The sequence below is a fragment of the Malaclemys terrapin genome, chromosome 9 (assembly GCF_027887155.1).
Source record: "Malaclemys terrapin pileata isolate rMalTer1 chromosome 9, rMalTer1.hap1, whole genome shotgun sequence".
In the NCBI taxonomy this organism is placed as follows: domain Eukaryota; kingdom Metazoa; phylum Chordata; order Testudines; family Emydidae; genus Malaclemys; species Malaclemys terrapin.
Genome location: NC_071513.1, coordinates 81,960,143 through 81,971,089, shown reverse-complemented (window position 1 = coordinate 81,971,089; position 10,947 = coordinate 81,960,143).

Genomic DNA, 10,947 nt, shown 5'->3' with positions numbered 1-10,947 from the left:
CCACTTACCTCATTCACAGGAGTATTGTGAAATGTAACTAATTTTGAAAGGACTCTGAAGGTGCATATAAGTAAAGTATTATTAAATTAAAGTGGCTACTCATCCTGCACCTGCAGTCCTTTACAAAAAGCTGCCATTCTTTATATACGTAACTATAATAGAGGTGAAACTCTACTCAGGTGATAGGATGAAGGATCATATGAAATTGGGCAGAGAAATGTTGTGTGGGTCCATGAGTGCACAATGACAGGTCCAGCTTCAAGATTTTGGTGGTCACAAAAAAACAGACACTTTCACCCAAATATAATTGACCAATGTCTACCCCGTTCAAGCATAATCTTAGTCTTATCCACCTAGATAAGAAATATATGCAATATTACAGAATCGGAATCTGCCCAGGAGAGCAAGGCAAACACACCTCTCTCTGGGAGGGAAAAAAAAGAATCTTAAATAATCACGTAGTCAAGGCATTGTGTGAATATCTCTGTCATTAATTACTTATAAGCTGCTGCTCCTGCCTCTTAATTCATGTAGCTACTTGATGGTAAAATCCTAAGGGATGTGTTTTTAATTTTCAAAATTTTGTGAATAAAAATTCAACCTACTTCTAAATCATTAACGTTTAACATCACTTAATATTTTCATTGTGATAAATTACTTGCATGACATATGTGTGTATGTAGTATCTATGGCTGCATTTTCCCTGCAGCACAAAAAAAGTACATTCTTCTACAATAAAAATATTATTATTGTTAATACAATGCCAACGGCATTAGAAATAATCACACCCAAGGTATCTGAAGTTGTTTTACTGCTACCTCTTTTAAAATGACAATGAACATGCAGTTTTCATGTAAACATTTACACAATACAGCGTTGTACTGTGTGAGTACACTTATCCAAGACCTCTCTAGAAAGGACAAAACACAAGTAAAAAAGAGATTTAGTTTTATGCATTTTTCAGTGTATTTCTACTATTGTAACATGTAGTCCATAGAGTATAGCACCATTTGAATTATTTACATAGGAAAATCTTCCTTCTGGTCCACAAACATATGCCATCTTCCTCCAGATTTACTACTGATTTGGATGCGCAGTAGGCAAAGCCATAGTAAGTCCAATCCAAAGTACTTAGGGGTGTTAAAAAATTACATTGTTCCTAAAACAATGTATTTAATGCACACTAAAAAGACCCACAATGGCATTTTTCAAAAGCACCTAATTGTTTGTCCCCTAGACCCAGTTGTTGAAAAGTATGTAGACACCTAACTCCTATTCATTTTAATGAGAGTTAGGCACCTAATCTAATTCAAATGGTCCTATACTCTATGGCCTACTGTTACAATAGTAGAAATACACTGAAAATGCATAAAACTAAATCTCTTTTTTACTTGTGTTTTGTCCTTTCTAGAAAGGTCTTTGAGGAGACTACTGATTTTCAGTGGGAGTTAGGCACCTAACTTGCTTAGGCGCCTTTGCAAATCCCACCCACAGTGATTAAAATCTTCTTCCTAAAGTTGACTGATTCTACAGTGCAAGAATATTTGGAGGTGTCAAATCTTAAACTCAGTCCTACTCTGACTCCACTCAGTAGCAAAGCTTCTGTTGACTTCAATGAAAGCAACAACTACAGCTCTTTGGGATGCTTTCTTCTTGTAATTTTCCCTAAGAAGCATAACATTATCTTATCATGCTTCCAGGATGTCACATTTATAGTTGCAATATCCTGCAATAGAACATTCTTCTTTCTGGCTGCATGTTGAAGATTACTATCAACAGAGTGCTTGTGTGTGAGCTCCCTCATGTGATAGTCATACTTGGATCATGCATCACAAGAATAATCAATCAGTGCATGTTTTTAATCCAGAACATAATACTGGTTATCTAATCAATCTGGCAAACTATCCTTTAAACCACACTTCAAAATGAGTTATGTACCTGTTTGAAAGTAAAAGAATGGCCTCCTATAAATGTATTTTATAAACAACTTTTTAGGCAGCTTACTTCCTAAAGCTTTAATTATAATTAATTTCTTCACTAGCTTTATTCAATAATTAAATATGTGAAAATTAGAGCTGTGTGGAGGATGGAAATTCAGTTTCACAAAGGATTTGGCTATTTCAAAGTTTCCGTGAAGGAAAATGGTTTCAGGATGATCTAAAGAATAGTTTTAATTTTAACTTTATTTTGTATAATAATACAAAGTATAAAACATTTCAAAACAAAAGCTTGAAATATTTCATTCCCAACACGTTGAAATGGCATTATCTGATTTTTTTTCTTGTTTTCTTCCAAAATGAAATTCAGTCAAAATGAGCCCAATTGTGCAGACATTTCCATTTCCAAGGAACTGCAGACTCCAACAGAATATGGCCCCATCAACGTTTTTCCGACTAGCCATAGTAGAAATAAAATAGATGCACATGCCTGATAACTTCAAAGTTTTAAGTAAAATCAAAGCTTCCCATACCTTGGAATTCTCTGTGTTTCTGTTCTCTGTATTTCCATGTACTCCTTTACTTTGTTCGTTACCCTTTGTGGTGACACATACGGAGGCAGCATAAGATTTGGGAAAAACTGTTTCCATCTCCATATGTTAAAGCATTAAAACATGCATCTCTTTAGCAATTATTGAGACCAGTGATTTCCTAGCAATTGTGGGAATTATTGATAAATTAAATTTTTATGAACTGGCAGACATATACCTTCTTGACAATGCTGAGAATATTTTCTTATAACCCTAGTTGTCGATTCTCCTATAGGACATACCATAGCATAGAACATAGGGAGACTGAGATTCTGATTAAACTGCGGTACATTCAGAGTACTATTTGATCACAAAACAAAATCTGACAATTTTACACTCTCCAAACAAATTGAAGCTTTTCATATACACCGGGTTTATTTTGCAACATTTTCTGATAGAACTAAGTGTCATGCCTGGTGTCAAACATTAATGGAGTAGGTGGAAAGGATACAGTCAGAAAATGATTAGTCTGATGGAGAGGAAAAATCTTTCCTATAAATAAGAATATCTTCTCTCTTAAATATCAGAGTGTCAGCATTTTCTGAAGGCTGCAGATTAGATAAAATGCCCTCTGACATGCCAAGATTATGCAGAATTGTGATACAGCTTAGCAAAATGATACACATTTTATTCAAAGCCATGCTGTTTGTCATTCTGCAATTACTTTGCAACTTTATGCAGGCCGTCTGTCTCTGAGCACCAGTCACCTTAGTATCTTGGTGCCAAATACTCATGGTCAGACTCCCATGAAATTCTGATTGCTGGTCTTTAAACAACTCCATGTTTATTGTTTAATTACCTCAATAGGATTTCAAACTCTTACCATAACCAGCTGATTCTCCCAGAAAGGAGCAGTACACTGTATTAAGAACCATTTCTGTTACAATTCATTAAACTAAATTAAATAAAAGAGTTTGGGGCGTCCTCCTAGAGGCCGAGAGTCTTACCTTTCCGTCTGATGGTTGGACACACTCCTTGTAGGGCACTTCTTTCACACTGGTATATTAGAATATTTGCAACACTCTGATCACATGTTTGTATAAGTTTATATTATGAACCATATCTATTCAGGGGCTTATAAATCAGCTGTAAATACCTTGCATGGGGAAAATCTCAGCTTAGGAACCTATTACTGAGCCAATAGCTTTAGCTATTTTTACAAAATTATGGAAATTACTGTGTAAAGTCTTCCTGATGATTATGTACCATTGTACCATAGCATAAAAATATCATACCAGTTTAGATCTTTATGTTTCAAATAATTATAAAGTTGTCCGTTTTTGACTTGAGCAGCTAGTCAAAGTTCAGGGTCTCGGGGAAGTTCCATTAGAAATAGAAATGTATGAAGTCTAGTATTTTCTTTGATGCCATCTTGTTTATTTACAAGAAATATACAAAGTCCCACTTCACCGAACGCACGAGGAACCAAAAACAAAACAGCAGTTTCTTAGTTTACGGCCTTAAGCCTCTTTAGCCAACACCAAACCCAAAAGCGCTCTCTCCAGCTTTTTTCCAGGGTCTGGGAGGCTAGAAAGTATGGTGCTCAGCAGGAAAATCCCTCCACCCAAGCAAACTCCAGGGTGGGTTCACAATCCATTTTTGTTTTAGGTGAGGGGCTTCTGATTAATTCATTCCGGCAGTTATGTTAATTGAATGGTGTATTCACACCCAATCTCAAAGAGGTTCCTGATCCAAGTAGTCACCTGTACCTCTTAGCATAACACTAGCATCCCAAACTTCAGTCATATCACTATAGAATAATAGTTCATTGTAAAGACACACAATAGAGACTTTCAATACAACGTATGAATTACAGCACAGGGGAGTTATTAGTTAGGATAATATGGGAGGGCATGAACTCCCTGCTGTGAATATATAATTTGAGAAGCTGCTCCTGAATTAAAAAATAAAAGAAGAACCTCACCACTACTTGACTTAATAACCCACACAGTAGCAGGTCATAACTTTTCATTATAACAGTCATCTGACTGACCTAAAGAAAATAATGTAAGAACAAGGATAGGGTAGGCCACAAGCAGGAAGCCAAAGCAGAGGCAGGACAAAATCCTCTATCACTTTATTCAATAATTAAATATGTGAAAATTAGAGCTGTGTGGAGGATGGAAATTCAGTTTCACAAAGGAGTTGGCTATTTCAAAGTTTCAGTGAAGGAAAATGGTTACACTTAACCTGTGTGCCATTGTGGGGCCTGAACACCAGTACTTTCTAGCCTCCCAGACTGAGCCAGATTTCAAACCTGATACAAAGTCTCCTTCCAACATATACTTTAAGGATAGATGATTAGCACTGGGAGAGAGAAGCCCTTATACAAATAATACCACCTAGTTCTTACATAGTGCTTTTATCCACAGATCTTGTTAATTAGATGGGCCCTGCAAGTCTTACTCAGGTAAAATTGCTCAGTGTAACAACTGCAGGGTCAGGGCCATAATTAGAAGAGTGAATTCAAACATATGTACATAGCATTCCAGACAGTAATACAGTACATAATTCAGAACAAGTCAAGGGACATTAGTTATTCATTAGTATTAATAGACTTAAAAAAAAAAAAAAAAAGATAAAACCATTATCCATATCAAGTATTTTCTGATGCTTTTTGTAAGCACTTTTAGCCTTTCTGGCATCCTCCAGTTTCATCTAATAGCTCCAAACATCCTCCAGGTTCTAAAAATATAAGCATGTCTAGTTTGTTCTTATCTTAGATGATCAGGATATTGGAATGCTGAGATACTGCTAAGGTTATGGAGTCCTTTTTCTCTCTTCAATCAAAACATCTTTTCATTACCAGCCTGCGAGTGTATTTTTGGTAAACGAACTCCCATCTGACTTAACTTTTAGTTCGTCCATAAATCTTGCAGTAGCAAGAACAACATTTCTTCATGTAACTATTTTACTCGTTATCACCACAGGCCTCAGGGTTGGTGGGGAAGTACCCTTTTAAGCAGAAATTCTTTTGGCCTAATGTAATCAAAAGATCACTTCAGGAATACACTGTGGCATTAGGATTTCAGCACAACTGTCAGTTTTACATTTATAATTAAAGAACAATAATTTGTTTACTATTACTTTTTATATTAATTCTGGTAACAAACAGACACATTCTGTGTTGGTTGGGTTTGTTTTTAAAGTGGTAGTATTTTTTGGAGAGGGATTGTTTTGTTTTTAGTCAACTAAAATTAGAAATGTCAACTCTGGACTCATTAATTATTATGAGCTCTTGCATTTTACCAGCATATATGGGAGCAGTTGAATCTTTAACGGACACATCCTTTTTCCAAAGTTTTCATTAGTCATTGGAATTAAACAAAAAAAACAAACCAGACCACAAGCTTCCATTCTCCAGATGTTATAGTTACAATAGTTCTCTGGTCTTGAAAATAATTTTCCAGGATAGGCAAGACCGGATTAGGGGTTTGTGGGGTCCTGGGCCAGAGTAAGTGGGGGTCCCTCCACACCCCTTCCACTTTCAGTCCCCCAACCCCCTCCCTGTGCACCTGTTGGGGAGCTGGGTCAGAGTGTGGAGGCTTCCCCTGCCTGCCCAGCGCTCCTGCCAGGGAGCAGGGTCAGGGCACAGGGGCTTCCCCTGCTCCCCAGCAGGAGTGCTGGGTAGGCAGAGTGGGGCAAGCCCCCGTGCCCCAAGCCCGCTCCCCAGCAGGAGCGCTGGGTAGGCAGACGAGCAGGTCACTAAGGTGCCCCTTTTTTCTAAGGGCCCCCCAATTGGCAGGAGACCCTGGGTACGGTCCCCATTGGCCCAGTAGATAATCTGCCACTGAGCCTGTATTAATGTAAAAAATAAAAAAAAGAAGCAGAAACCTTTCAGGCCTGTTTCATACATTTTAAAGATTTATAAAAGAGTAAAAGCCCTTTCTGTTTTCTTTGCAGGTACCAATCGAAGGTAACATCATAACCAGAAACTGAGCTTTCCAGATCACAAGCTCTTGGATTAATCACCTCAATTTTCTGGGGTGTTACTCTTCAAATTTTTTTCATAAGGAAAAATCACTTCCTGCAGAGTGCCGAACCTTTTGTGCAGAACCTGGAGACTCCTGGTAAAGGCTGAAGTCTGATAATGAAAGGTTCTGGGGCTGCCAATGGAGGGGAACTTGGTTGGCTGCCTTTTGACTGTGAAATGAGCCTTGAAGAACTTCTCCTCTATGGGCATGTTGTTCTGTTTGGAAAGCATACTGAGCAACAAAAAAGTCCTTCAAGTGTCCATAACAGAAACTTGTTATTTACCTTCCAACAGCAGGTATCCTGTTTCAGGTTGCTTCCAGCTACATTGAAACTGGCTCTGGCTCTTTTGGGAAGCTCACTTAGCAACTCAAACTATCACTGCCCTTTTCCCTATGCTTGTCATATTTAGGGCTGCAATTCTGGTCTTAACTCAGTCCATTGTACCCAGCTATTGCATGGTCTATAAACCTATACTGGGGGCCTTGGAAGTGTCTTGTCTTTAACTAAGATTGTAAGCTCTTCGGAGCAAGAGTTGGCTTTTACTACCTATCTGTACAGAGCCTAGCACAATGGGTTCTTAGCCCTCGCTGGGCCTCTAGGTCAGGGGTGATAAGTTTGGGGATTCTCCCTTTAATAGCTGTAAGAAACACTTTTAAAAGCAGTACAAACAAAATTAGAAAGGAAATTATTTGTGCAAACCCAGCCAAATTGTTCAAATTAGTAAGATATTTAATTTATGAGAGGTAATTCCATTACAGTACTAATTCCATTGTCTGCCTTACGTGTTAAGACAATTACAGAATCAGAAATAATATCGAAATCCTCTCCTCGTGAATTAGTTTTAATATACCTTAAAGTATTGCACATCACATAATGCACTTATAAGGAAGTGGCTAACCTCATGACAACAAGAGTACTTTGTCTGAAGTCTTCTTCTGCAGTGAGACATGTGATTCAGGGAGAAATTAAATTAAGAGTAATTTCCAATTGCAAATCCTAAAAGACTCTTGAACCAATTGTTAGCTAAAAAGCCACAAAAATAGTTTAGACTTGAGGCTGCACTCCATAATCCCACTTTGTCTCTTTTACATATAGGTGTCTATATATCTATGCTTTCAGGCCACTAACCCTTCTTGTCCATCTAATTAAAGTACAAAAAACCAAAAACAAATACCCCGCAATTATTTAAGGAAACCTAGGCATCTAAACAATTCAGCAAACAGAGAACTCTAAAAATTTTAAAGGTTTGTGGCATATGAACATTGTCATGCCAAGAACACGGATGAATTAATGAATTATTATTTTATTCTAGATGTTGAATAACTTTATTTACCAAGTTATTCAACATCTAGAATAAAATAATAATTCATTAATTCATCTATAATCATTCAAATTATCAGCTGTCAATTTCCCTTTAATTTCTTAATTCTTCTGAGAGCAAAATTTTGGCATTATCACACTTTTTAAAATTAATTTCTTTTCCCCAGGTACAATACACTAGTTTGCAGGAGATAATATGAAAGCTCTTATTCCAAGACAAAGTAAATCAATTTTTAATTCAATCCATTTTTACATTGCAATTGTGTTGCTTCAGGGAATATGCAAATTCCTCTCCCAGGTCTATCCAAGTACCTGTACACTTCTAAACTCACTACATAGCATCACTTTCCCAAAATATGCACAAAAATAATAAGTAAATCTCCATAAATTTTTGAAGAGCCAAGCAAGATAAGCAGAACAACTTTTAATCATTTTTTTTGGAATACCCGTTTAAAATCTGGATGGAATGGCTGAGCACAAATTCCAAAGGTATCTCAAGAATCAGTTTCAGAATTATCAGGTTTACCTGGAACACAAAACAATGCAAGATTTTAAATTGTTCTACATTATTTATTGTTTTGATGGAGCAACAGGTTGAGCCAGATTCTTATTTACATTAAGGACCTTTGATGCTGCTCTGGCATTGTAAAGAAGCCTAAAAGTATAATTATGCTTACTTTAAGGCTTCTTATTACCATCAGAATGATGTAAAAGGACCTTAATCTGAATGAGAATCTGTTCCTTTGTCTTTTATAATGACATAAGTAAGGATTTTAAACTCTAATTCTTTATGTGCAGTTCAGACATTTTATTATGTAGGTTGCCAGTGCATTATTCCAGAGAACCAGCCTTATTCTACAGGTCACGGAGTTTTAAATTTCGAGTCCAATTTAGATCCTGATCCTAAAAAATGATCTATGCAGGTGGATTCTTGTGTCCATATGAAGTACCATTGACTTCAGTGAATCTGCATGTCTGGATCAACTTTCATGATCAGGGGCCTTTGATTCTACACAAATCAAACCAAGGACTTGACTGGCCAAAAGAGCAGTCCCATTATAGAAATATTATGTAAATAGCAGTTTGACAAGGGTGGATAATTTTTCCAGCAACTCATATAACATCAAAAGCAGTTGCAAGTAAGGGTTGGGAAGAATCAGGGAATCCCCTTTTATACCCTCCTCCTGTTGGAACCAGAGAAATAGCTGGAAGTGAGTATTTATCAATTGTTATTCTTTCTGTATTTATTAGAGGCCATAGCTGCATTGTGCTAGGTGCTGTACCAACATAACAAAAAGACATCCCTGCCTTGAAGAACTTACGATCTAATAAGACCAAAGACAACAGGTGGATACAGACAGACAGGGAGCACAAGGAAACAAGTACAATTTTTCATGACTTTCCTTGAAAGGTAATTTATTTCTTAAATAAATGCAGCTATAAAGAAGGATTAAAATATGAGAGACAGAGGGCATGTCTACACTTACCTCCGGAGCGATTGATCCAGAGGAGGCGCGATTTATTGCGTCTAGTGAAGACACGATAAATCGACCATCGACCACTCTCCCATCGACTCCGGTACTCCACCAGAGCAAGAAGCTGGAGTCAACGGGGGAGCGTCAGCAGTCAACCTACCGCAGTTAAGACACCACGGTAAGTAGCTCTAAATATGTTGATTTCAGCTACACTATTTTCGTAGCTGAAATTGCGTAACTTAGACCTAGTTAGCTGGCCTCTCCTCCTCCCAATGTAGACCAGGCCTGAGAGCCCTCTGTAAGCACAACAAAACAAGAGATAAGAGCTGAAGTATTTGATGAACAAATGTATTTGCTAATTTTTATTTTTTAATTAGCCCAGGTTGGGGTGTGTCACCATGAAAAGTAAACATCTCCCCAACATCCTGAACCAAAACCAGCCCAAAGAGAGCAACCTCACAAAGTCAGTAGGAAGTGCTCAAGGGCCCCAAAGAAGCCCTTTTGCACCTAGTTTCCTCCAAGGCCTGGTCCACACTACCCCCCCACTTCGAACTAAGATACGCAACTTCAGCTACGTGAATAACGTAGCTGAAGTCGAAGTACCTTAGTTCAAACTTACCGCGGCTCCAGACGTGGCAGGCAGGCTCCCCCGTCGACTCCGCGTACTCCTCTCGCGGAGCAGAAGTACCGGCGTCGACGGCGAGCACTTCTGGGATCGATCCGGGATCGATTTATCGCGTCTAGACAAGACGCGATAAATCGATCCCAGAAGATCGATTGCTTACCGCCGGACCCGGAGGTAAGTATAGATTTACCCCAAGAAAGGTGAAGGAGGTGGGCAGCCCCAGGCAACAATAGCCTACTGCACAGAATACACAGTCAAATTTACATGGGCTGAATGAAATAAGGGCTTACAAACTCAAATAGCTTTTCATAAAGTACTGTTCAAAGGCAAGACTAGACAGTCAATATAATAAGGTACCCAAAGTTTGATAACAAAAAAGAGTACCTCTATAGGATTAGAGATCTATTGTAAATTATTTTCACTGAGTAAATCTATTTGTCAAGACAGTACTTTCCTCATTCAAATCCCTACTATAAACCCACTTCTGCAGCACTACCCACAAACCAATGTGTGTAAACCAAAAACCCAAACATTAGACCCTCGATATTCTCTCTCTCTCTACATACACACACACACACACACACACACACACAGGCCAGGTATGTCGCTACGGGGTGTGAAAAATCCACCCTTCCCCTCCCAAGTGATATAATTAAGCTGACCTACCCATAGTGTAGACAAGCCCTTAGGAACCACAATCTCATGTCCCTACCCCATAACCCTCCTCACTACTTCTTTATGAAGTATGTTAGTGCTTCACTTGTCTGTCTTTTAGATAGAGAACCCTACCTCAAAGATCAAGTTTCTTTTATAGCACCTCCCAGTAAATATATTGTTACCCCTTTTGATGTAAGTAGCTAGCCAAAATTCAGGATCTTGTCGGTTTTTTTTTTCCAGTTGGGAGGAGAAATTGGTGAGTCGGATGTTTTCTTTGGCGTACTTGTTTATTTACAAAGAACATACAAAATCCTGTTTCACTGAACACAGGAGGAACCAAACAGGAGATGGTGCTGTGAACAAGGAAA